Below are 26319 nucleotides of genomic sequence, written 5' to 3'. Positions count from 1 at the left end.
ATATGGTCACATGACTGAAAGTAAAAAAATATTTTCCATGCAAAAAAATGTCAATCAAACAACACAAAAGTGAGATTTTGGGTGAAAAATGACAAATATTTTGAAAAATATTGTCAATCAAACACATTCTAATTGGGTCGTCAAAGAAAATAAAAATAAGGACGCGGATTGCTATGTACAGTGCCAAAACAAAAGTCTCTATTTCATTGTATAGGGATAATACATATGGAATGAGTCATAGGTTCACAATAGTTTTAAAAAATCATCGGTCGCGGCACAATTTATGAACACACTTCGGGTTCGGAGAATCATGTAATAATTTTCTTTTGAACAATGGAAAAAATTTACTATCAGCAGTCAAATATAGGATATCTATTCACACCTGCATTTGACTTACTGACGATGAATTTTAAATTTCGTAGAATAAAATGTGATAAAAACAAAGATAACAATAAATTACGTACTTTGAACTTACAATCAATTGGTTAACAGATTATCGAGGATGCTAAAACATGGAGATCAGTTAACAAAGGGACAGCAGTTGAATTTTTTATTTAATATAAGAAACAACTGTACCATAGTCCTTAGAATGCGCAGTTTTAAGAAATGAAATTTTGTTCCTTAACTGAGTCTAGTGATGGAGAAAATGATCAATCCAAATTAAATTGAGTGGTTCGATTCGATTCTATAAAAAATTTAATAGTTCTAATGATTAGAAGTGAGAACCATTTCGTTTTGGTTCTAGTTCGATTTTAGTTCTAAAATCAAGAACCAAACTCAAGCCCAAATTCATTTTGGAGATTGAAAACCCTAATTTATCTTAAAGACTCGAGCCCAAATTCATTTGTCATTTTCTCTCCTTTTCAATCTATACATTGACTTTCATATGAAGACCAACAACTACAGCTACCGTCGCATTCAATCACCACCGTTGCATCAATTTATAAAATTGAAGCCTTAACCTTCGGTTCTTCTTTCTCAAATATTTCTCATTTTTTTTTTCCAACCAATAATGAAACTAACCCTTATTTGGCCCTATTAAAATTATAATTCATTTTTCTTCCTTTTTATCAATCATACGTTTTTCAATAAAATAATATTACACGTAATCCTAAAACAATTTTTTCTTTTTTGACCACATATTCTTCAGAAAAACCACTCTTTCAACCATTAAAATTTCAAATAATGGGGGGGGGGGGGGGTTCAAATGAGGGCAATTTGGTTCCAAATCTTTAAAAAAAAATAAAAATAAAAAACATTTAGTTCTATTATATAAAAAAATTTATTGGTTCATGATTCAGTTCGATTTTCTTGGAACCAAATCAAATGGAATCATGTCCACCTTACTTGAGTTAGTGTTAAAAAATTAGAAGTGATATATTTTTACAAGAGTCACATGAAAATTAACGCAGATTTAAACAGCAATGTGATTTAGATAGGTTTTATCGTTGGGAATTAATCGCGCCACAATAATGAAAATTCAAGGACCAGTTCCTGTCCTTTGAAGGTTATAGACCAACACTACACATTGAAGAGAAAGCTCTTATAAATTTATTTATTTATTTATTTATTTTGTGCGTTAGGGTGAATTGTAGTCTTCTGAGTATCCCATTTATATGACTTGAGCTAAGGGCTTCGAGGTAAGCTTTGGCATGTCTTGTCAAGACAAGGGCTTGACACTGTCAGTTTACTCTTGAATTACTATTCCAAGTTAAAGCTCTTTACATGGATTAGTATTTTGAACTTTCATAATGAATCATCCCCACCATGTCATGCTGCTAGAAACCTCTAAAAATATTTTTAACACCGTGAAAACATTGGTTGGGTAAATGGGTTAAACTCACTACATTAACTTTAGCTGAAACTGACTAGTAATACACTCATAGTTAGTCTTGTGATCCCTCAATAGTACTCTCAACTCACAAGACTCCAATTTCCTCAACTTGCTACTCATCACACTTCCTACTTTCTCTGAAGTGTTGCTTTTAAGACTTTGCTCAGTACCAGTGCTACCAAAATCGTAATTGGAAATGCACAAGTAGTGAGCATGAATAGAACTTTCAAAGTACCTGCACAAAGACAAAGGGATTTGTTCTCATAGCCCCTCCAATGCTTAAGTTGGAAAATAGCTGGGGAGCGAATATATGCATAAGACTATAAACTGAATAATGTAAAGCATGCCAGAATAATAAACAACTATTAGGTGTATATAGTACTTGACTAGGAGTAATTCCATAAGAACTAAAACACACGTAAGACATTGGAATGACTAGAAATGACTGGATTCCTAAAGGTTTTGAAACTTGAGCTATGTTTACAATACAGAAAGTGGGATAGAGTATGACTCGAGCGCCGTGATAACATGGTCGGATCATCGGTGCAAGCAAACGATGAACTATTCGGACCAATTATGAGGTCAAGAACTCAAGGCCCCCGCCAAGTGGACAAATCTACGTTGCCTATGATGGCTCAAGAGGCATTTGGTTGGGGACCTATAGTATAACCAGGTAAGGCTTGGAACTTAAATTGCATTATTAGTGGCTAATGTATACGTATCTTATAGCGATCCGATTACCTCTGTCTAAGTTGTTATATCATACCTACTATTTGCTTTGGGAGAACATCTGCCATCTTACCGCTCATAACCATCTATCACATTCTCTAAGATTCGAATCCAAGATTCAGCTTAAGTATATTGAGTTCCAATCTTGGGATATGCAACAAAAGGTTGTAAAGGGTAAAATGGACAAATGCTATTTCACATTGAATAGTACGTATGATATAATGACTTGGGAACAGTGGCTCGAGACAACGAAATAATTCATTACGTATTGTCTGCTTTTGGAGAATATCTACTCTTTCATCGCTTGTGACTTTTTGTCATATTTCTTTGGATTTGAACCTAAGCTGCTTAACTTTCAATATGCCTCTGATCATCAAATGAAATGTGAATGACATGTCCTCCTCTCTACCTTACGAGATATTTAGATTAAAATTCAGTACCAATTACTTAAGTCTCCATTCGAATCCTGGAAATGTGACTGATGCTCTTCCAAGTCGAACAGTACTTAATAAGTTAATGGCTTAGCATATAAGTTGGATCATTACATATCTGGAGCTGAGGTTGTGGACAACAATAGTGGATGCCCTAGCATTTGTATCTTACATGCATGTATACTCATCAGATAATCCCAAAAGATGTGTGGTACCGTTGGGAAAACATTCGTGTGATTTTCACAAGTGTATGGATCATGTCAAGTAATAAAGTGGATTTATCAAGTCAAAGTATCGTCCCACAGAGTGTTGGGAATCTATTTAACGTACGCGGCGAAAAATTAAAATAATTTTCGATTCCCACCAAGAATCGTCTTTGTGTTTAGATAGAAATTGTGATAAAGATGTACCTTTACAAGATCTGCAAACTCCTTTGCTATTCATTCGATACAACGATCTTGATTCGCCATCCACAACTGTCCAATTGTCCAACCTCCAACGGTAATCCACATAGAGAACAAGATTGTGTGATTAGGGTTTTTTCTTGTGCTAGCAAGAATAATAAATTCTCTACTGAATTTGAAAACCCTAGTCATATTTATATAAGTTCAAACGGACTTGGCCTGATCCGATCTAATATTTAATTAACCTCTTTAATTAAATTCGGTCTGTGAACTAATTAATCCAATTAATTAATTCGGACATATAAATATGCAACCAAATTAATTAATTTATCTAACACTTATTAAATTAATTAATTGATAAATTACAATCTTCTAATTCTCTTTTTGTGTGCGATCCATCAGGTTCCCGATCACGATACCTAACGACGTGAAATATTATTTTAATCTAATCAAAATTGATAAATTAAAATACCCTTTTAGTTTATCACCAATTCACACTCGCCGTCCCAGATTGACATCTAGCAATGTGTCAGGGCAGTACATGTGACGGGAAATGTCACGTGGTATGACAAAATCAAACTCGTTCGTTTACCGTAAAACTATAATCCCTTCGTCAATATGATCCGATCAATTACGAGATATGGAAGTGTGTCAATCTCGATTATCGGTTATATATTTCACTCCACTATTAAGTCAATATAAGTCAAAAACTTCTTTTTAACTTATGAGTATACCTTGGCCAAAGATTTCATTATCGACTTAATTGAATGAAACGCATATCATAATCTCCTACTATCTAAGAGTGACGAAATCTCTATTAGTCAATCATAACCTTCATACGATTCTTGACATACCCGAACGATGTTGTTTTAACAGCCCTTGGTAGAGCAACATCCAACACGCCAAAGTATTGTACAAGGTACCATGATGACCTCAAGTCATTTATTAATCACAAGGAGTTGTGATTGTTAATCCAATACAAGGTACCATGACGACCTCAAGTCAAAGGACCAATTTTACTACCGAACATTAGAGGTTAACCACTGACGCTCAGATAGTTATCCATGTGGAATCTCTCGGTGGGTCTCCAATATTTTGTTCTATAACAAAACATCCACGTGTTCATTTAAGTGTCACCACACTTTAACTTGTGAGATCAGCTACCTACTTCACAAGTAAGAAATGTCACACGTGATGGTCTATCCGTAATAACGATATCCGTATCTCGTTATTATTTACGACCACGGACGATTTAAGATTCAATCATATGTAATTTGTATCTCACAATCACAACTCCTTGTGATTAACAAATTACGAATATTTGAATCTGCTGACTCTATTATTTAATTAAATTGTCTATTAATTAAATAATATATTTGCCATTAAATTGCATTAATTATATATTAAAAGTATTTACGTCCAAGATTGATTGGACTTAGGGTATAAAACTTACAAACTCCCACTTGCACTAGATCCAATCATTTATGTATCCAATATCATAAGAGTCTATATGACAATCATGTTTATGCTATGACAACTCTTCGTCAATGGATCTGCAATATTGTCAAATGTAAAAATTTGTTCTTCTCTTTTCGTCATTTCTATGTATTATCTCTATAATGAGATTATAGCGTCTTAATACATGTTTGGATCATTGATGAGACCTTAGTTCTTTCGCTTCTGCGATGGCTCTATTGTTATCACAATACAATAGCATGTGATCAACAACATTAGGAACTACTCAAAGTTCATTAATGAACATCTTGATCCACATTGCAACTCCTTGCTGCTTCTGAAACAATCATGTATTAGGTTTTTGCCAATGAACCAACGATTGTTTCACGTTTGGAATTTTTCCAACATACGGCTTAAGAGTAAACCAGTTTCTCCATATAAAATCTTCTCAAGATTTTATTAATGTATATTGGGATGGGTTAAACAATTTTCTCTATAGATCAAAACCATTATTTCAACGAATGAAATATATGGATGTCTTATTCTATAATATTAAGAATGCGACAATGCTCTCACTATCTTCTTGTAAACAGCCTTCATATTTGATAAGATCAAACATTTTTTATTTTCTATCAAATCGAAGATTTCAGCTTCATGAGGCTTGTTTTAATCCATAGTTATGGTATGCAACTATTGCAACCAAAATCCGAATGAACCTCAGCATGGCTATAGGCGAAAGGTTTCGTCATAGTCAATACATTGTCTTTTTTTCTTTTTTTTTGTTACCTTTTTTTCTACTAACCTTGCTTTATATGTACGGATATTCCCATCCATCTCGACCTTTTCCTTATAAACCATTTATAACCTATGGGTTTTATCCCATCAAGAGGGTTGATCAAGGTCCAAATCTTGGTCACATACGCCGAGTTCAACTTGAGTTTCATGGCCTCTTGTTGTCTCTTTTAAGTCAACACTTGACTTTATTTTTGTACAATTAGTAGGTTCATCATCCTGGATCAGTAATACCTGATTAGTAATCACGGATTCGTACCTTCTTGAAGGTCGAATGATCCTACTAGACTCACATAGAGCTGACATATTCTCAAGAGTTTCTATTCCCTGATTAAGAGTATGTCCCATATCAGATATGGGGTAAAACTGGAATTCATCTATTTGGTTAACTATAATTATGAGCTTTTGAACTTTTTCAAGTTCTATTTTGCTCTCACTGTCCTCTCTTAGAGTAGACATTTTCTCTAAAAAGACAATATATCGTGAGACGAAAACTTTTTTCTCAATGGGATAATAGAGTTGATATCCAAATAGTTGTTTTGGATATCCCACAAATATGTGTTTATCGGATTTAATCTCAAACTTATCCGATTCAATGCGCTTCAAATAAGCGTCACAGTCCCAAACTTTCATATGATATAAGTTGGGACTATTGCCTTTCCATAGCTCATACGAAATTCTGTCAACCAACTTAGATGTGACATGATTTAGTGGGTTGCACATTGCAATCAGTGCATGACCCCAAAACAATTTTGAGAGATTTGCATGGCTTGTTATTAATCACACTATACTCAATAGTTAACGTTTCCTCTTTTTAGATACACCACTATGCTACAGTGTATATGGAGAAGTCCACTGCAAGAGAATCTCATTCTCTCTTAGACAATCTAAATTTTATCTTTAAGATATTCCATATCGATCGAATCATGATGCGAGAATATCTCTACCTATTTGTTTCTCTATTTCCAGTTTGAATTTCATCAAGTATACATGATCATTGATGAAATTAGAGAAACATTACCTGACATCAATTGACATGAGTCCATATGCATCAGTATGCATTAGACCAGTAATTACGCAGACCTTTATTCGTTTCAAGTAAAAGAAGATTTGGCCATTGTGCCAGACATGCGTAATTCGTACTTATCAAAATCAATTGATCCCAAGTATACATCTCTATATAACTTTGGAATTGCATTTCATCTATATGACAAAGTCCGCCATGCCAGATTTAGGTAAGAATTAGATTATCGCATTTATGCCTTATAATTTCTATATTCATTATAGAATCCTTAGTATTTAGAATATAAATGTTATTTTGTAACTATCCATAACTATTAAGATCTTAATCAATATAAGCAGGAACAACAATTGTCCTTAATATTAAAATAGTTCATGTCTGAACATGAAATTCATTTTAATGTTTCAGCTATGGTGGGTACAAAGCAACATTTCTCCAATTCCATTACTAAGACAAAAGGCAACGACAAGAAATATACTCCTACAGGCAATATGACAACCTTTGCTCATGTTCAACGTGTAGGTCAACTTCTTCCTATCGCAGTGGACTACTTCTATTTAGTTTCTCCATATTTGTATAAATATGAGATCCATATCTAGTATCAAATATTTAAAAAACTCGTGAAGTAAACGTAAGCTATGCAATATTTCTTCCAATGACCTTCCATTCTATAATGAAACCAAAGGTCATCAGATTTGGTATTGTCCTTCGCTTTGACGGTCTTAATCATATTGGATACTTTAACAAAGCCCTTTTAGACTTCATCTTAATATCGTTAGAGGAATCAATAACTTGCCCACTTCTAACTTTGATACTGAGCTTAACAGTCTTAAGCATGTTAAGCGACTCAATAATTGTGCATTCGAGTTTATTCACGTTAAATTTATAATTAGTTGTGAATAGCTTTCTCTGACAAAGATTGCAGAACCAAGTCACTACTTAGTTCATGGTTTATGATTGAACTCAATTGAGACATTTCTCAACGTCAATCATCTTCAGTATCTAAGCATCGATTGAAAATCACTCTGTCATTTTGCACAAGTATAGTTGTTTGGAAGTCACATATCCTTCCATACATGATTATTATCATACAACTCTTTGTAATGAAGAATTATGTGTTAATATCTATACTCTCAAGTTGCTTTTGTAACTCAGTGGCATAGTTGCAAGCATCACATGCGTGCAATACTATCTCATCACTGTGTTTATTATAGTAGCCACATTTTCCTTAGTTGAGTCATCACCAGGTGTTTCTGGAAAATGGCTACTTAAGGACAACCAACTTTCTTATGCTTGAGAACAATTCTCAAATTGCAGTGCCAATCAAGAAGATTTAATTTGGTTGTTGGCATCCAGTATGCCTTTCAAATACATATGGTTACTCACGATTCAATAAGTATAAGTGGCGAAAAGAAAAAGAATAATAATATAAAAAATGCATCAATTAATTTAACATGGACTTTTATTAAATTAATTATGCTCCCACTGTTTAACTCAAATTTATGACCCTTTCACATAAATTTATGGAGTTCATACTTGACTCCCAGTGGGCTGGGATCCCATCTGTTATATCAAGATCTTGAGTGTACTCAACAAACCTTAATAAAACATTTGGGTAAATACTATTATCAATTGCATCTCCATACAACTCCCAGATCGTTAAGCTGGCAACTCTTTGTCATTACACATCTTATGTGTTAGCTTAACATGCCTCTAAAATTTATCTCCTTGTGTGTACTCAACAAGAGATAAACTTTAGTTAAGTAGAACTCATCATTCAGAAATATCCAATATTTCATAGTGTCAAACATATCTCTAATAGACCAGCCTTGAGTGTACTCAATAAGATGAAACGATTTGAGACTCTGATTTTTCACTATAATGATGAAAGTCGAAAGTAAAATATGACATAATATTTTATTGAGAGAATTTTATATTCAAAGGCTTCATCAATAACGATACAATCATATATATTTTATTATATATCTACCATGCAAATAAACATATTGTTCACGAAATTATTTGTTTCGATTTAAAACCCATCGCAAGTGTACGGTTCGTTAACAAGTAGTAAAATGGACTATGAGTTCAAGTATCGATCCCACAAGGTTTGAATTAGTTTAAATCAACCTATTATGACCTTAATCAAAACACGAAAGTAAAATTGATGTATTGTGGTTTAACTAAGGAAGATGTAAACTTTGATGTAATTATGAATGAGAGAATTATATAAAACGCAAAATGACTTGGATACAATCTACGAGAACTTATGAAATTAATGAATTTACTAACACACTAGGATCACAAATTTTCAAGCAATACCCGTTCAATGTTTAATCATGCAAATTTGACACACATTCCCACAAAAGATGAATCAATATTCCTATTTTAATTTAATAATCTCTCTCGAGCAATGCCAAACCTACCCCAATATGTGATTCAACTATATCTCTATCATGATTTCATGAATACTAACATACAGGAATGCATTATGATTTCATGAATATTCAACAATTCACACAAGGCATAGAGGTATATTTCTATCCCCTATCGGACCCTATGATAATATATACTATGTCGAGCCTATTTTTCTTCTTTCGAATGCATAAAACAGGCTACCAAATTCATATAATTATGTGCACAATAATAATATAAAAATAAAAACGCAATAAATCATTCAATTCCTGAACATGCGTTTAAATGTCAAATATCCAAATCAAAAATCAAACGTAGTATCGCAAGATTCATCGATCTCCTAGCAATGAAAAATCTAGCCTAACATGCTAAAAAGAAGAAAATACAAAAATAGTTGAAGAAACGTCATCACCCGAATCAAATTTCAATCGAATCTTCACTTGGCGCGATGTTTTCCTCTTGTTCTCTCTTCGTTTTCTCCTTCAAAATCTCTCTTTTTCTTGTGAAAATGACATCCTCTTCGTTCTGGTCGAGTTTTCATTTATATAGGACCCTAAAAATCTTGTTTCCATAAGAGTTTCGACGGAATAAGGAAACTACGGATTTGGCCAAAAATTTGCTCTATGCGGTCGCATAGAGCATTTTAATTGTGAGAAATAATTCTTGATTTGCATCTATGCGGCCGCATAGAGGGTCGCATAGGGCTACCAACTATGAAAAAAGTTCATTTGGGTCCTTTTACTTGAATCCTTCACTTCTTGGCATCTTTTCTTCATTCTTTCCATTACATCATCCCAAAATATTATCAATTGGCATTTGGTTTAATCAATTTCTTGATTTGTTCATCCGGTCAAATTTTTTTATAATTGCACCTTGGTCCTTGAACTTTCACTTTACGTCATTTTAGTCCTTTTTCGCATCTTTTCTCCTGAATTTCACCATGTTCATCGGTGTTCCCTACAATTCACAAATGTAATTAGATTAAGTCATAATCCAATCATTTTGCTTGTTATTAAGTCATGTTTGGGACCTAAATAAGTGTGCAAAAACACACTTATCACATATATTATTATTATTGTTATTATTATTATTATTATTATTATTATTATTATTATTATAATAATAATAATAATAATAATAGTAGTAGTAGTAGTAGTAGTAGTAGTAGTAGTAGTAGTAGTAGTAGTAGTAGGGACAATTATGGACTTTTACTATCTAATCTTCCCGAACCATAAGGAAGACTAGTTGGTCAATTCCTAGGGGGTATGACATTGATCAGTATCAATGCACCATCTTCATAGTTTCCTCCTCTTCGTATTCTTCAATTAGTCCAACTGCAACATGTATCATATACTAGTTGGCTCTCAGGCCCAAAATAATAATAATAATAACGGACTCGCATGTCCAAAATGAATAAGAGCTCGCAAACTCATAATAATAATAACAACAACGAGCTCGCAGGCCCAATACAATTAAGAGCTCACAGGCTCATAAAACGACAAGAATAAAATTAATCAATCAATACATCCACATGGTCGAGTCCATAATCATCCACTAATAACACATTCATCACATAAATGTATGCATATATAATATCTAATATTATATGCTAACACGTTTCAAGTTTCTAGCAATTAAGTCGTCTAAACTATTTTAGACAGAACAATTAAATAATCAATCAATCATATTAATTTAATCAACGGACATATTTAATTAAAATCAAAATTTTAATTAAATACCGAATTAGAGTCCAACTCTAATTCCACAATTATAGGGTGGGATTATTTAATTAAAATCAAATTCTAATTAAGGCCCCGTTTGGTAGCCATTTTTTTCAAAATATATTTTTCTCTCTTTTCTTTTCAACCACACATTCTTTATTAAAATAATATTATACATAAATCAAAAACTTTTCTTCATTTTTTAACCACACATTTCACATCAACTTACTATTCTAAAATGTATTTTTATATAAAAATGAGTATCAAACACCCTATAAATATTAAATTAGAGTCTAACTCTAATTTCAAAACTTTTAGGGCGAACTAATTTAATCAAAATCATATTTTAATTAAATAGAGAAATTAGAGTCCAACTCTAATTCCAAAACTTTAGGGCGAACGTGTTTAATTAGAACCAAATTTTAATTAAACAACATATTAGAGTCCAACTCTAATTTTAAAAAAAAAATTAAGGGCAAGACAATTTATTTAAAATCACATTTTAATTAAATGTCAAATTAGAATCTAATTCTAACGTCTAGAATATATTCTGGGTAAACAATTAATTAAAATCAAATTTTAATTAAGTATTAAATTAAAGTCAAACTCTAATTTAAATTGAATTAATATTTTAACCTAGAATAACACTCCTAAATAAAATAAAAATTCAATTGGGGTCAAAGTTTAATAATTAAGTTAAAATCCAATTTTAACGAAAATATAAAATGTCGTCAATTTTAAATAAAATTTTAAATGGGTCAAATTTGAAATTTTAGGTCAAACCCATTTGAAAATCAAATTCTAAAAACCATTTATATTCTAATTCAAAATGCATTTTGAAAATTTGAAATTTGACCCACTTACAAATTATCAACGGGGCCCTCGAGATTACAAAATTGCACAACAGCCCTTCATTTGATAATTACCCATTGACCCCCAGTCGAAATTAAACACAGGGGCTCAAGATTTCTGAATTTTCAACCGAAGCCCCTGTCTCATCACCCAATTATAGAAAAAACCCTAAAAAAAATTTAGAATCAGGGGAAGGCGCTCGCCGGCACCGCCCCTCTACAGCAAGCACAAGCACGTCGCCTGTGTGGCGACATGCCTTGCCCTTGCAGTAGCAAGATGTGCTGCTGCACTAATAGCAGTGGGGCTCACCGCTGCAAGGCCAGTCTCGCTGCAACAACAGTAGCGACTGTCGCTGCTGCTCTCCACTCGAGGGCAGCATGCTAGCAGCGCGGTGCCCGGAGGCGGCGGCGGCTTTGTCGTCGATTTTCTTCGCCTTGTTCAGATCCATTCCCACTTTTTTTTTCGAAATTAGATTTCAATAAAAAAAAAATTGAGAGTCATTAATTGCTAGAAACTAGAAAAAATATAACAACCAACTTTTGATAGCACAAAACGTGATAAATAATTTCTAACAAATACAAAGTAGGCTCTGATACCACAGTTGAGAATTTACTTAACATGCGCAGCGGGAAATTAAAATAATTTTCGATTCTCACAAAGAATTGTCTTTGTGTTTAAATAGAAATTGTGATAAAGATGTACCTTTACAAGATCTGCAAACTCCTTTGCTATTCATTCGATCCAACGATCTTGATTCGCCATCCACAGCTGTCTAATTGTCCAGCTTCCAACGGTGATCCACACAGAGAACAAGATTGTGTGATTAGGATTTTTCATGTGTTAGCATGAATAATAAATTTTCTACTGAATTTGAAAACCCTAATCATATTTATATAAGTCCAAACGGGTTTGACCTAACCCGATCTAATATTTAATTAACCTCTTCAATTAAATCCGATCTTGAACAAATTAATCCAATTAATTAATTCGGGTCTATAAATATGCAATCCAATTAATTAATTTATCCAACACTTGTTAAATTAATTAATTGATAAATTACAATCTTCTAATTCTCTTTTTGTGTGCGACCCATCCGGTTTCCGATTACGATGCCTAACGACGTGAAATAGTATTTTGATCTAATTAAAATTGATAAATTAAAATTCCCTTTCTAATTTATCACCAATTCACAGTCGTCGTCTCAGATTGACATCTAGCAACGTATCGGGACAATACATGTGACGGAAAATGTCACGTGGTATGACAAAACCAAACTCGTTCGTTTACAGTGAAACTATAATCCCTTCGTCAATATGATCCGATCAATTACGAGATATGAAAATGTGTCAATCTCGATTATTGATCATATCTTTCACTCCACTATTAAGTCAATATAAGTCGAAACTTCTTTTCGACTTATGAGTACACCTTGGCCAAGAATTTCATTATCGACTTAATTGAATGAAACACATCATAATTTCCGACTATCTAAGAGTGACGAATCCTCTATTGGTCAATCATAACCTTCATACGATTCTTGACATACCCAAACGATGTCATATTAACGATCTTTGGCAGAACAACATTCAACGCCGCCAAAGTATGACTGTCCTCATACAAGGTACCATGACGACCTCAAGTCAAAGGACCAGTTCCACTATCGAATGTTAGAAATTAACCACTGACACTCAGATAGTTATCCATGTGGAATCTCTCGGTTGGTCTCCAATGTTTTGTCCTATAACAAAATATTCACGTGTTCATTTAAGTGTCACCACACTTTAGCTTGTGAGATCAGCTACGTACTTCACGAGTAAGAAATGCCACACGTGATGGTCTATCCGTAATAACGATATCCGTATCTTGTTATTACTTTCGACCACGGACGATTTAATATTCAATCATATGTAATTTGTATCTCACAATCACAACTCATTGTGATTAACAAATTACGAATATTTGAATCTATGGACTCTATTATTTAATTTAATTGTCTATTAATTAAATAATAGATCTGTCATTATATTGTATCAATTATATATTAAAAGTATTTACGTCCAAGATTAATTGGACCTAGGGCATAAAACTTACACAGAGACTAACATCTACTATCAATTTTTTAGCTAACCTAGCTTCAATTTACGTATAACAGTAACCAATTATCAAATCAACTTGTGGTTTGTAAATAAAATCACTAAATTAAATTTTGAAATCAAATTAACACGACTGAGAAGATTATAAGATTAGGTAGTTAGGAATCTCAATTTCACTTAGGTTGTTTAACATTTATCTAATTCCAATTCATTCAACCCCTTTTCATACGTCCAACGATCGAATTAATCTAATGTAGCTAGTCATCTCTCTCAAGTAACACTAATTCTATTCATATGCTCGAATTTATTATATCTCTATGTAAATCTACACACATATGAATGCATTAACCTATAGGAATTTAATATGGTTTGCATAGCTTATAATTATCTCTTATAATACCTATGTTATTTATTGCACGAGCTAGAATCATACATCACCTCTAGGTCTCGGTACCATATCTAGATCAATCATTTATTGCACGGACAATTGAAGCATTAATAACACAATAAATAATTAACATGTATTGAAGTGGCATGAAGTCTTCGAATTAAACAAAACATTAAAAACCCTAAGCTTCATTGTGATCCTCACATAAAAATGTTTAGCCATGCATGTTGTTGGAATTAAACAAATTAGAGTTAAAAGACATAACCTGATAACCATATTTAATTACAATCAACAAGATAAAAATACTACGAGCTATTGTTGATCCTCACCACACGAATTCAAACAATACTTTTTGTCTCCTTTCTTGTGAGCGTAAATCTCCCAACTATTATAACGATGAAATGATTAATTCTCCAATTGGTTGCACAATTTCTTGATTACTATTTGCAAAACCAAATCTCGCATTATTCTTTTTTTTTTTTTTTCACTTTCTTTCCTTCTTCCTCCCCTCTTTTCTTTTCTTCCACTGCTGTTTTCTTTCTTTTGGTCCCAAAGGAGTTCCAATTCAATTCAACTTTTCCTCATTTTTCTGTTGATGTGGCCAGCTTCCTCGAGCAATTAGGAATCCTCCTTTTTTTTTTTTTTTTTAAAAAAAAATTTGATTTCCATTCAAATTCTAAAAGTCCAAGGACCCTTTTGATTAAGTTTTGCCTTCAAGTCCTCCATGCTTTCTAAGGGTGTAATTTAGTCTCTTGAAGTTTTTAAAGTAAAGAATTTCATCCCAAATTTGCAATTGTTTCTCCAAGATTATCTTTCTCGATCAATTTTCGTTCCAATCTTGAGGTTTTCCCTAACATAAAAGAAAACAAATAATTAAGTATCAAATCCAAAATAATACTAACAAGAGCCCCTTTTGGTGACTTAAATTAGTGCAAATACAAAACTTACAAGAGAACATGAGACGTTACATCATAATGAGGTTAGATATGTGCCACCATGTTACAATATCTCTTTTCCTTTTTATCAACCTTAATAAGTAGATAGCTCGAGCACCTCGACCTAGAGGTATAACCTTAGCCTTTGTCTTATATATTCGTAATTTTAGTTATACATTAACATAAAGGGATAAATGAGGATAAGGATAGTGATATGTAGAGATTATAGAATGACGGAAGGCTCGAGGTCCATGGGTTTAGATAACAGTAAGGAGAATGAATATGAGGTCGACGACCTTGAAAATCCCATAAAGAAGAATTTAGGATGAGTGATAAGGACTTGGAGAAGGGAGATAATGAAGACGTTAGAGATATTACTGAGAGTATATCGATAAAGGCGAGGTTGGGACCTATACCTAGTGTTAGTGGTATTAAATGACTTACTCGTATAAAGAGAATACTATGATGGCAATGGCTATAGCGTTTGATAGATAGAGATATGTGAGATTAAGTCTCTATTTGACCCCCATTCTTGCTAAATTTTAATGGTTGGAATAGTATTTTTTTTGAAAAATGTGTAGTTGAAAAAGAATAAAAAGTTTTTAACTTGTGTATAATATTATTTTATGTAAGATTGTGTGATTGAAAATAAGAGAGAGAAAAAAAATGAGAAGGAGAATGGGGCCAAACTGGGGCTAAATCTCTGAGGAGAGAGGACGACATAGTACTACCTGCCCGAGTAGATAATTTAGTTTAGGGATTTCCTTAAACTTAGGTGACCTTTGCACCTTTTTGTGATAAAGCTTCTATCTGTGGCATTATCCTATAGCAAATGATAAGTGTAGTCTCTACACTTATTCGATGGCGTAAAAGATGATATTTTACTATTTTTGGATAAAATACTATCTAACTTGTGTTATATAGCTTCTCGTAGGTAAAACTTGATATTTGACGAAGAATTAGAGAAAAAATGCAGAAATAGTGAAAAAAAAGGGCAAAATCCAAAATTCGGAGACTAAATTACAAATAATTCATAGATGAAGTAGGTGACAAAATGAAGATCGAAGAAGACAATGATTTAATTTGATACAATTGGAAGATAAATAAACAAGATTACAAGAGAAAATTGCTAAAATGAAGCAAATTCAAAGTTCGGAGACTAAATTTCAAATACTCAAAAGTTGTGTCAAACGTCACGATGAAGATTTGAGAGTGTTAGGGGTCAATTGGATAAAAAAGAAACTAAAGGGATGAAATATAGTTAAAATATTATCACATATCAGCTTTTAGGCGAAAAAATTTATGCTTCAGATTTTCAGTTTTAGTTTGAAACCAGCTTTTGGCATTGCAATTGTTCGAATTAGAAAAATGCTATCTATAGAAGAATTACAGCCATTTGAGTTAGCTTTCCAACACATTTATTCACTTTAATTGGATATCGGGAGAGAAAAATATGACAAAACACTTAAAGTTGTCCAATGGGAAAAAATTATACATATGCACCCCATAGCTTTAATTAGATGCGATCATATCTATGCCTTTAGAGCTTCCATGACCAGCTATGATTTTTTCCATGCAGTTGTTTCCATTTGTACTATGAGACTGCATAATACTTTTTCGAGCCTAGATTTTGTTTCTTTTTCAATTGAAACTCAACTTTGGTAACAATCTTTGGACATCATTTAAATACCATAATCAGTCCACAACATAGAGAGACCTCTAAAGATCTAAATATCTCTATATTTCATCTATTTTGGAGGCGAAAAATGAGGCTAGATCATCAATATCAAGAAAATTGTGCAAGATTTTTGAAGATTATTCGTCCAAAAAAAAGGTTTCATTCCATATTTCTTCAATCCGAGTGATGTCTTTTTATTATTTCTTGTATAATTTAATAATTAGGATGATTGACTATGTTTTTCCTTTGTATTGGATGATGATGAAATCTATTATTTGTTTATTTTAATCCAAGACAAATTATTTAGTATTTCTTGATGATCAATTAGATAGTAAATTGCTTATTGTAGTGTAGGAATACTCATAATAAGTCTAGAACGTAGCAAAATCAACACATGGATAATAGATATTAGGAATAATATATATGACATGTGCAAACATGTGTGATAAATCATGTGAATCAATGCATATTTTTCGTATGAATTCGGACTGAAAATAGGATTAGATCGTGTTAAATATCGATTTAATATATCTTAAAAAAAATATTGAATGGAAGTGAATTATCGATTGTCTTGAATGCATAAATTTACAAGATTACGTATTAAGAATTGAAATAAATGGCAATAGAGGGATTCAAGATTCCAATAAAAATATTCACATTAGATTTAATCACTTTTTATTGCATTTTTAAAGTAGAATTAAATAAATAACAAACGTATCACAACATTTTTTTATATTACCACACGTCGAATTTAATAGTGACTATTGAACTATAAATTAGACTTTATTTCTCATGGAAACGATACGTTTAACTTACAAATCTTATTATTTGTACAACGATCCTATACGCTTGCGGATTTTATTTGAACATCAAATAGCCAAAATGGGTGGTGACTAGTTAAGGTTAAACACCTTTTTAGATGTAATAACTTCGTATATTTGCCCATGGAGCAAGATTACAAAGCCTTGCAGATGCCAAGATCACTTCGAGGCTAAAAAGGGGATTTTTTTTATTCGACCCTATGACGAAGAGCCTGAGAATTATTTTTCCTCTATTTGGTCATGCTCGAAATTGAGTATTACGATGAAGAGAGTGTACTTTGAAGCTGTAGCCAGAGACAATGAAAGGTTGTTCAAGCTTTGGCCTCTAGTCCCCGATGTCAATCATATTCGAAAGGCAAATGTGCTCAGGCTTGCTCAATTAGGATGAAAATCTAACCCATAATTATTGGTTTCACTTTTTTCCTTAATTTTTAAGTCGAGCTAAATGACTTTTAACACATCTAATCTACTAGTCTATACAAGTAAAAAAAGCACAACCAAGGACACCGAGAACCAATTCCTTATTTTTAGGGATTTGATGTGTGGCCTCATATTCTGCTTGGTTGTTTTGGCTACAAATTTGAACCTTAGACCATACTGTAGTTTTGTTTTCTTTGCTTAGTTGATTAGAATGTTGCGTGTGAGGCTTCATCCATATAGATGTGCCAAATATCCTATATTTTAGCACTGACGATAGTCTTTGGCCTACGAGGACAAGAGCCTTTATGGTTGGTCAAGGTTCATACTTGATGTTGAATTTCTCCTAGCTCGATTGCCTATTTTAACAGTTTGTGTGATACAACCGATCTCTTGGAGTATTTTCGTAAAGCTTATTTGAGAGTAATGTGATAGGGTGAGTCGAAGTAAGGTCCCAACTTTTGGGCTATATTAACTAGTGTCTGACAAAATGATATTCTGCAATGATTAAATGCTCAATTGATAGGTATCTGTCCTTGATAGATTAGTTAACGATTGTATCTAGAGCAGTTGTCTCTACGAAAATAGAATGTTGACATAAGAAGACAGTTGGACACTGCACATCACCGCGACCAACTTACTTTTCAATTATAAATATGCTTCCACATGTTTTGATTCATTAAACACTTCACCACACTCTCTCTCTAATCACCTTCTTTCTTTCTCAACCTTCAAAGATATCATCAGAACTTCTTCAGAAAAACAAATGATACACACAGGAATTTTTTTCCTTGTTCAAATCTTGTCTTTGAAATGATCATTATCAGTATCAATCTAGGAAAAGGTTGCGTCTAGTCTTGTTGTCGCAAAATATATGGAAACTATAATAAGGTCTTTGATGAAAAAAATCGAGATATATGTATGGGTTGAATTGCATATTAGAAAAATATATTTGGTTGTGCTTGAAAGTTAATTTTTAAGAAAGTCAGTCAACCTTTACTCCTACTACTACTACTTTTTTTTGGTTGTTTTTTAAAGTAACTCTTGTTAAGAAAAAAGTACTTTGAAAATCATATTTGGTGCCTCTTAGATCTTGATTGTTTTCGAAAAAAACGCTTTTTTGGTTCAAATTGGTGGACTCATTGAAATATGAACTAAAGCCATGTTTGATTTTTAAGAAAGTCAGTCAACCTTTACTCCTACTACTACTACTTTTTTTTGGTTGTTTTTTAAAGTAACTCTTGTTAAGAAAAAAGAACTTTGAAAATCATATTTGGTGCCTCTTAGATCTTGATTGTTTTCGAAAAAAACGCTTTTTTGGTTCAAATTGGTGGACTCATTGAAATATGAACTAAGGCCATGTTTGATTAGCCCCTTTTCCATGGAAAATCAAATTCCATTTTCCACCAATTTTGTGTATTTGAGAGCAAAAGTTTTCCATAGAATTCGTTTTTCATCTTTTCCCCACACGTGCATTTTCTATAATTTGGTGGAAAACCAATTCTCACCAAAAACAACTTTTATTTTTTTTAAAAAAAAATTCAGCAATGGGAACAAATTTTATCAACAATTGTAAAAAAATTTATCCCTTTGATTGACAATTTTAATGAAAACAAAATCAAATGAACACCAAAATATAGATATTTTTTTGGTCAATGGAAACAAATTCTAGAAATAATTGTGGAAGTGGATATTACTTAAATTGATAATTTCCATAAAAAACAAAATCAAATGAACATCAATAGACACTTTTATTTTGACATTTTTCAAGTGAAAAATCATACCAATTAAACACTATTAATTGAAAATTCTCACCAAAAAAAGTTATAGGCAATTCAGTTCCATTCAATTCGTTTTCTTTCATCCAAATTTCATCTTTGCAATCAAACAAACTCTGAGTGACAACTTGAATTTCTCTCTCATCTATCTCATTATTAAAGTTGGGGGAAATATATGGAAATGACCCAAATAGAAAGGTCATTTTTTCAAAATAACCTTTGGCTAATTTTGATACCCAAAATACCCCCTTTATAATATTACATAATAAGTTAATGAAAAATAGAAATATTTCATTTTAGTCCGTAAAAAATTAAATGTTGCTTAAATTTTAATAGATTACCAATTTATTTGATTTATTTGATTTTTGTTCGCTCTAAGTAGCACCCCTTTTGTTGGTATCAGAGCCATAGAGATCATGAAAATAAAAATAAGAAAGATAAATAATTATTGGTGTTTAGAAGAAGAAAAATGTAGTTATATATTTTTAAAACTCATTCATAATAGACTAAAAATAATGACCTTAACAATAATTAAAGAACTTCCTAAAGAAATAAATAAACAAATATTAGAAAAAATAATAATAGAAAAAATAAAAGATATTTATACATATGAAAAAATCATTAATATATATATGAAGATGAAGAAAATAATTTATATTATAAAGAAAAGTATGAGTACAAGTAATAATACACATTTAAAATTAAATAAACTACTTATAAAAATGGAAAGAATACAAGAAGAAATACGAAATATAATGTTAATACCAAAAGAAATGAGAATATCAAATAATAGACAATTAATAAAATTAAGATGTGAAAAATTAAGACTTGAGAGCAAATATTTTACTATAGTAAAAGAAGAATTAATAGATCCAGAAATAGTTGAGAGAAGATTTAGAAAAATAATTGATAAAAAGGAAGATAGAATATGCAAATTAACATATGAGTTAGAAATAAGAAAAAATTAAGATGTCAATAAGTGAATATATGGAAGAATTAAAAGCATTAATAAAAATGTTAATAAATGATATACAAGATTTAAGAAATGAAGTAAAAGAAATAAGAAACGACATAAATATATTAAAAATTGAAATTAAAGAATTAAAAGAAAATAAAAAAAATAAAGATAAGAAAATAGATAAAAAAAACTTATAGAAAAAGAAATTATTCGAATAGGAAAGAAACATATAGAAAAAAGGAAATATAGTAATAGAAATAGGAAGTATAGATGATGAATTTAGAAAGAATATATTACCAAAAATATTGGAAGAGGAAGAAGAATCTAGAGAAAAATTATTAGGAAAATTAAAAGTAGAAGAAAAAGAAGATGGGTGAAGAATTAGATTTGCTAATAGAAAATTTTGACCAATTAAGTTTAACTGATATAAGTGAATACCAAATTTTAATGAATACTGGAGGATGATCTAATCCAGCAGGAACTTCTAAACAGGAATTACATTATACAGATGAAAGTTATGCACCTATATATAATAAACCATATAGACAATTCTATGATAAAGTAAGAGATAGATAGCCACCTAAAGGAAATAAATATTAAGATAGGTTTGAATTAAATGATAATTATGATAAATCAATTAATCATGGAGGAACAAAACTATTAAATTGCAAAATAGATACCAAAAAAGTCTTATTAACTTGGACAAATTCAATGATATTATTCTTTTTATATAACAAAGATGACACATGAGAAAATACTGAAAGAAGAATAGATTTATTAATAGCATCATTTGAATGAGATGTTAGAAATTGGTGGAAATGAATAAGTAATGATACAAAAACATTAATAAAAAGAAATGTACAAACGGAAGTAATCAAATCAGATAGACAATGTATAGAAAAATTAGTAGAATATATTTCAAATGAGTTTTTAGAAGAAAATTGGATAAGAAATGCTGAAAATGAATCAATAAGAGAAAAAAATAATGCTAGAATAAAATTAATAAATTTAACAATATATGATATGTGTAAAATTAAATAATATAAATGGTGAATATATTTTAAAATAGAGTTTGAAAAATATGTTAGAGACAATGTTGGAATACCTAGAACTTTAGGTTCAAAAATAAATTTTTTATTTGAAAGACTTGCATATATATGTCAACAAAGACAATTAATGAAAAATTAGAAAATTAACTAAAATATGTAGTGAAGATATGGAAACCCCTGTGCAATAGGGATGTAATCCTAAAAAAAGAATTAATAAAAGAAAATATAAAAATAAAAAGTTTAAAAAATTTAGAAATTTTAATAAAAAATATATAAAACCTATGAGAAGGTATTACAAAAGAAAAAATAACTCATATAATCAATAAAAGAATAAAAAGAAAAACAAAAGCCAATGTAAATGTTGGAATTGTGGAAAAATATGTCATATAAGCCCTGATTGTGATAAAAAAAAGTTAAAATATTACAAAAAGAATATTTATAAATAAAAGATGAATTAAGTAAAATATCAGATATTGAAGAATACTATGATCAAGAAGTGTATATAAGTGAAATAGATGATGAATCAGGATCTAAATAGAGAAATTAAAGAAATAGAAAGTAATAACATAAATATACAAGAATATGAATGAATAGAAGGATATGGATTAAAAGTCACTTTTAATAATAACAAGTTCAGAAAATTACAAAAATTAACGCTAGACGTAAAATAGGAAAATGAGAAGTTTTTAATAGAATTTGGAAAAGAGAAAGAATAATAATAAATGAATATCACAAAATAGAAAAAACCATAGATGTAAGGACAACTTATGGGTAATATAAATTAAATCTTTTAACAAAAATACAGTGGAAGAATTATTAACAAAGATCAATAAAAAACAAAGTGAAAAAATCCAATATATTTATTTAGTAGGAATACAAATAATATTTAAATCAATATTTAGAGAAGGGATAGATTCACCCTTAACTATAACTTTACATGATGGAAGAATAATAAATTTAAAAGATAGTAGCCTATCAAAAAATTATGTTTACATGTTATCCAAAATATTGTGTACCACTAAAAGATAGAAATTTTAATGAAATTTTAGGACTACATTTTAAATTTCATAGAGATGATATCATGCAACTAAGTTATCAAATTATGATTATAGAATATAGAACTGTATATACATTTACTAATTCTAATTATGAGAATATTTATTCCAATAAACCATATATCAGAATTCATAAAGAATCTAAAGATATTAGTAAAATAATATAACCATATAAACCAATAAGTTTAATTTCAAAAGAATATGAATTTAGTATAATAAAAAATAAACCTTGAAATAACATAATTAAATGAAGGAAAATATTCTAATAATATCATATTTAAGGATGAAAAATTAATTAAAGGATAAAAAAATTTTAGAATACCTAATAAAAATCAGTTAGAAGAAATCAATAAAATAAAAGAAGTAAAACTTTATTGGAATACTGGAAACATGAAAATAGAAGGAGAATATTATAATGGAAGAGAAAATATAAATAAACCAAATATATTAATAGATACAGGAGCTAGTGAGTATCATATAACTTCAATTAGAAATAAAAGTCTAATGACTCATAAAACTGAGCCATATAAGTATGTAAATTTTGATGGACAAGTACACATTACAGATTTAGAAGTTAAAGTACCAATAAAAATAGGAGGAATAGATCTTTTAGTACCATGTTATATATATATAGATAAAAGTATGGATATATATTCCCATATACTTTTAGGAATGAGTTTTCTAAATGGATTAGAAAATTATAGTATAAAAAGAGAAAGATTGTATATTGTTCATAATGGACTAACTAATTATGTAAAAAGAATTAGATGAATAATCAGATAAATTTTTCATTAGCTGTGTATATAAAAATTACTATTGTAGAAACAAATATAACAACTTGTACTTTAATAGATACATGAAGTGATATAATAATATTTAAAAGTTTTTTAATAAAATCATGAAATAATAATAGCAATATAGAAATAACTGAAGTTACAGGAGAAAGTATTCAAATAATTAATAGTGCTGATAAAATTAATATAATTCTTGGAAGTAAACAAGTAATAATAAATAAAATTTATAAATATGATAAACTAGAATGCGATATATTATTAGGAAATGACTTTATACAACAATTTCAATATTATAAACAAAACAATTATATGATAATGCTACAAACACCTTGTAGACACTTATTAAAAATTCCTAGAGAATTTAAACCTTACAGAGTTCAGCCAGTCCAACATGGTGATAAATGAGAGAAAAAACTAATTATATTTAATGTAATAAAAAATTAAAGAATATTATATAAAAAGATTCTAAAAATAGGAATAAAAATGAATATAGAAAAATTATTGAACAACTAGAAAAGGTTCATGAAGAAAATCCATTATTATTCTAGAAACCACGTCACCCAAAAGCCAAAATAGAACTAACAGAAAATATTATAATAAGAGTTAGACCAATAATGTATACAATAGAAAATATAAAAGAATTTAAAAATCAGATAAAAGAATTGTTAGAACAAAAACTTATTAGATCTAGTAATGAACCTCATAGTAGTCCAGCCTTTATGATTATGAAACATTCTGAACAAATTAGATGAAAAGTTAGGATGGTCATAAGTTATAAAGAATTAAACAAATATACAAAATTTGATGGCTACTTTCTACCAAATAAAGAAGTATTAATAAATATTGCAAGAGAAAAACAATATTATTCTAAATTTGATTGTAAATTAGAATTTTGAAAAATAAAAATGGAAGAAGATAGTATACAATACACTGCATTTAGCACACCTCAAGAAAAATATGAATAGTTGTTTATGTCATTTGGTTTAAAAAATGCACTACAAATATATTAAAGTAAAATGGATAATATATTTAAAAAGTTTAATAAATTTCTAATAGTTTTTATAGATGATATATTAATATGTTCTAATAGTAAAGAAGAGCATAGAAATCATTTAATCCAATTTATTAACGAATGTAAAATAGAAGAAATTGTACTATCTAAAAAGAAATCTATAATAGAAAAACAAGAGATAGACTTTCTAGGATTATCAATAGATAAAAGAAGGATAAAATTACAGACTCATATATCCAAAAAGTTAGAAAGTTTTCCAGATAAATTAGAATCCAAAGAACAAATACAAAAATTCTTAGGATGTTTAAACTATGCAGAAGGATTTATTGAAAATCTTTCTAAGAAAATGCATAAAATTCAAGTTTTACTTAGAAAAACAAATACTAAAGGATGGAATGAAGAACATACATAAATTACTAGCAATTATTAGAGGAATAAAAAAGTTCTCATTATTTTTATTGTCTAAAAAATTTATTGTTGAAACTGATAATTCTCAAGTTGCAGGATTAGTCAGGAGTAAATTACCATCAGAACCCCAATACAAAAAGACTCCATATATGGCAAGCTTATTTAGCATTTTATAATTTTGATATAGTTCATATAAAAGGAGTTAATAATTTTCTTGCAGATTTTCTCAGTAGAAATATAGAATTTGCTGATGGACAAAGCCAAGGCCATGAAATTATACCAATCTATCCTACATATACAAAAAATGACAGATTTTCTTAAAGAAGAATCCGAAGATATAAACTCTGGAGCAACCCAGATCTCAGAGATGTTCAACTCAAATATAAAAATACTTTTAAATATCACTATTGAGCATCATAAATATATCATAGAACTCAAAAATCAAGTTGGTGCTATTGCAGCACAACTAAAAGATATGCTGTCTGAGACAAATATACCAAAGAGCTCAGAAATTAGTTTTCCAAATCAATACCAAACAAGGACAGCTAGAAGCAGCAGTGGACCCATACTTGACAACATACCAACTAATAATAAAGGAGATTCCATTTCTGTATCATCAACCAAGAAAGTTATGATACGTGGAGATAAAATAGATACCAAAACAATCAGCATTATAGACCAAGAAGACAAAATCCCTTTAGATCCAAAAGAAGAAAAATATGTCGAAATAGTCAAAATTGCTTATGAAATAAAAATGAGTGATTCATATTTCATTTCTCCGGGAAATAATGTTTATCCCAGAATAACAGCCATGGAAGGAGGAGACATTTTATTTATAAAAATTATGGCAGACTATAGATTCATGGATTTGATATATCCAGGAAAAGATTTTATTAAAATTTCGAAGTTTGATGACATATTCATTAAAGAAGTATCCAAATTTGCCAAGGGAAGGAAAATATAATTGAAATTCTATTCAGTCAGTCCAGAATATGATGGAGTTTTTTATTATCCAATTGAACGCATAATTTTAATTGGATATGTTGCAGCCAATTTTCAAATTGATGTTACAGAAAATAATAGAAAAATTCTAACAGTGACAAAATCATGGATCAGACATAGAAGGGCACTTGGAATTAAGATAAAAAATTCTCGTGTTTGTGCCAATATGAAAATTGGATGTTGGTATCCAATGGAGGATATGCAAAATTAGAAATTTTAAAAAACTATATTACAAGATTTGATATACATCAATTTTCAGGATGTCCTACCACTATAA

Source organism: Olea europaea, chromosome 10 (genome assembly GCF_002742605.1).
Source record: "Olea europaea var. sylvestris chromosome 10, O_europaea_v1, whole genome shotgun sequence".
In the NCBI taxonomy this organism is placed as follows: domain Eukaryota; kingdom Viridiplantae; phylum Streptophyta; class Magnoliopsida; order Lamiales; family Oleaceae; genus Olea; species Olea europaea.
Note: the sequence above shows the minus strand (reverse complement) of the source record.